This window comes from Microtus ochrogaster, chromosome X (genome assembly GCF_000317375.1).
Source record: "Microtus ochrogaster isolate Prairie Vole_2 chromosome X, MicOch1.0, whole genome shotgun sequence".
In the NCBI taxonomy this organism is placed as follows: Eukaryota; Metazoa; Chordata; class Mammalia; order Rodentia; family Cricetidae; genus Microtus; species Microtus ochrogaster.
Genome location: NC_022026.1, coordinates 30,707,927 through 30,711,724, shown reverse-complemented (window position 1 = coordinate 30,711,724; position 3,798 = coordinate 30,707,927).

The following is a 3,798-nucleotide window of genomic DNA, read 5'->3' as shown; positions in this document are numbered from 1 at the left end:
AAAAGAAATAATACAAAATAAATCAATGTAAAATTATTCTAGCATTGGTCCACTTGTTCTCTTGTCAGTGAGTTAGTTCCTGTAAGATTTAGGTTTTTTTTTTCTGTTTGTGAATTGTTGTGAATTGAGACAGATTTATTCTGTTTTCCTCTTGTGGAAATTCACTTCTCTTACTGCTGTTATATTATAATATAGTTTAAAACCGAAAGAATACAAGTGCTATATTCTTGCTCTTCCCAGTCTCTGGAACTGTGGCAGGAATTAAACCTTCATTCATTATAATGGGTATCATATCAGACAGTCTGTTGTACAACAGAGCAAAACTAAATTAATACTTACCCTGCTTATTTTTACTTCAGAGTGAAATATAGGTAAACATTAAATTGGTGTTGGCATAACTGGAAACCAACATGTAGAATAAAGAAAATAAATCCATATCTATTGCCACACACAAAACTCAAGTCAAAATCAATCAAAGACCTCAACATAAAACCAACCACACTGTATCTCATAGAAGAGCAAATGAGAAGTACACTTGATTCCATTGGCACAGGACACCACTTCCTAAACATAACCCCAATAACACAGAAACTGAGAGCAACAATTATTATATGGGATCTGCTGAAACTGAGAAGCTTCTGTAAAGCAAAGGATACAGTTAACAAGACAAAGTGACAGCCTACAAAATGGGAAGATATCTTCGTGAACCTCATATCAGACAGAGGACTGGTATCCAAAATATACAAAAAAATCTAGAAACTGGTCATCAAAAAAGCAAATAATTCAATAAAAAAATTGGGTATAGACCTAAACTGAGGTTTCTCAGAAGATAATTTTAAATGGGTGAAAAAGATTTAAGGAAATAATGTCATTAGCCATAAGAGAAATGCAAATCAAAACACCTCTGGGATCCCACCTTACACATGTCAGAATGGCCAAGATAAAAAACATTGATGACTGCTTATGCTGGACAGAATGCAGGGTAAGAAAAACACTCCTTCTTTGCTGGTAGGAGTGCAAACCAGTACAGTCCCTTTGGAAATCAGCATGATAATTTTTCAGAGAATTAGGGAACAACTTACCTCAAGATCAACAATACCACTTTTGGGTATATACCCAAAGGATGCTCATTTATATCACAAGAGCATGTTCTCAAGTATATTCATAGCAGTATTATTTGTCACAACCAAAACCTGGAAACAACCTAAATGGCCCTCAGTCAAAGAGGGGATAAAGAAAATGTGGTGTATTTACACAAAGGAGTATTACACAGCAGAAAAAAATAATGATATCTTGCAATTTTAGAAAAATTGATGGATGTAGAAAACATCATATTGAGTGTGGTAACCTAGACCCAGAAAGACAATTCAAAATTACATATAATAAAGTATTATTTATTTAAGGGTAGACTCACATATCACCATCCTAGATCATAGTCTTCTGCATGAACAGGTAACAGGAACTGAATCCAGCAGCTGGAAGCAAGAGAGTGAGCACATGCTTTACAGCTGCATTTATAATATGAGACCATGCCCATGGGGGCTGGTAGCATAAAGGACATTAGCTGAAGGAGCTCCCAAAGAACCCCCCTTTTGTTTAAATAAGAGAGCTCCAAACCTAATACAAAACTGTGTACACCAGAAACAAATAGCAAGTAGAAGATTACAATCAGTATAAACAATATTAAGCAAGGAGCATATGTGAAATGTTTTAATAAACATTCTATCCTAAGGAGTCCAAATCTTATATTGGAAATGGCTTTGCTATATTATAAGTGGACGGTAGATATGACTGTTTAATCTTCAACCCCATTGATAGCATATGAAGGGAGATAATGTTACTTGAGTAGGGAGGAAGTGCAATCAAGCAATTTCCAAAATGTGCAGTAGTTGAAAACTAGCTACCTACACAATCACCCAAGGTCTCATTTGCAATGTTGAAACAAAAACTTTGGGTAAGGCCTTGAGCAACTGATAAACCATTTTCAGAAGCAGGAAAAATTCCAAAACCAACTTATCCTGTCTTGGCAAGGTTTGACAGTCTTTTTTTTTTGTATCCTGCTTGTCAGTCTGGACATTGTACACTTTGTTAGTGGTCGAGACATGGGCAGCTTCTTGAATAAAGGCCTGTTCTGCCAAGTAGAAAGCAAATCTCAAGTGGAGTGTTTTTGGTGATCAACATTCTCTAGAGAGTAGATCAGTACTTCCAGGAGCAACTATGTCTTACATTAAAATAATCCTGTTATTTAAATGAAATGTTCTAAAGATCTTTGAAGTGGTCAAAGATTACCTGTCTATGCAGAATACAATCTCTATTATCTAAAGAACCTAATTAGTCTGATTAAAAGTATAACAAATATAAGTAAATATTGACCTGTAATATTTAATACTGATATAACTTAAAGATGGCAACCTCATATCAGAATATTAAACAATCTTTAAACAACAGTGCAGTAAAGGAGGCTAATGACTTTAAAATGTAAATAATGTATGAGCATCTTGATAAGAGGTATAAATGTATAATGAACTATAATGAATATATCCTAAAATTGTATCACCATACAAAATATCTTTAAAAGAGGTAGGAACATGCTTTTATAAAATCTGACAAAATAATTTTGCATAGGGGTACAAATATGGTAAAAAGAAATAGTATATTCAATATAAAAATATAGTTTGAACTTGTATCAATATACATAAATATATACCAATGAAAATTGTCCATAAATAATATCTCACAAGTATTCCCTCTATTACTCTATATTATTAGTATTAGTGTGAGTAAGTTTATACTAATCTACCTATTACCCCATTCAGTTTTCCCTCTTTTTTTGAGATCTCTGGGCCTACACAATTTCCACAACAACTCCCAATGCTGTATGAGTAATAATCAACATCTAAATATTTTCCCTAACCTTGAGGGCAAACTTTGTTGGGAGAGGAGACATCATCTAGAATTGCTTTGAGCTGTCATGGGGGCAATGTTCTTCCTATGGGATCCTGTAGAAGTAAAATAATTGTTAAGTTTCAGGATTACTGTTTGTATAATTGCAAATGGTCTCTGAGTAGTTGATAGGATTTTGTGAAGTTTTTATTTGGAGTTCTAGCCAGAATGTTATAAGAGGTGCACCATTTCATCAGGTTGTATGCAAAAACTGGTCTCATAGCACACAATCAGCAACATGACATCAATATTGACCAGGTGGAGTCATTGATTTTGTGCCTTATCTTCCTGGAAACATCAAAGATTAGTGCAGGAAAATCTACTGTTTACTGTGGAAAACTTAAATATTATTTATATAGACATATATTCAAAAAAGATATAATATAGACAAAATGGGCATGGAGAAAAGTAAAATATTTCCTTAACATTTTTCTGCTTTATGTCCCATACCAGATGGCTTCTGACAGAAGACAGAAATTCTGAATTTTTCTTTTAATTACATGCTTAGATTTAGAGAAGAATAACCATCCTACAACTCCAAATCCAGCTCTGGTACTTAAGTAGAGATGTATATATTTCTAGATAATAAAATTTTACCAAGCAGATGGCACAGTATCATAAGTCAGATTTCTCTTTGCTTGTTGATTCTTTATAGATATTTTTCATATTAAGGTACCTAGATGTCCAAGGTGTCTCAAGTCTTTGAAGATGAGTATTTTCTTGCAAAGACAAGAACAGAACCCTGCCCCACCCCTTATGAAGTTTTTGTATCACCTGTATGATTGCCATGTCTGTGGATGAGCTGTCATTTCCCTTTCTCAAAAAGTTTATCTTTACCAAACTGAAGCTCTATTA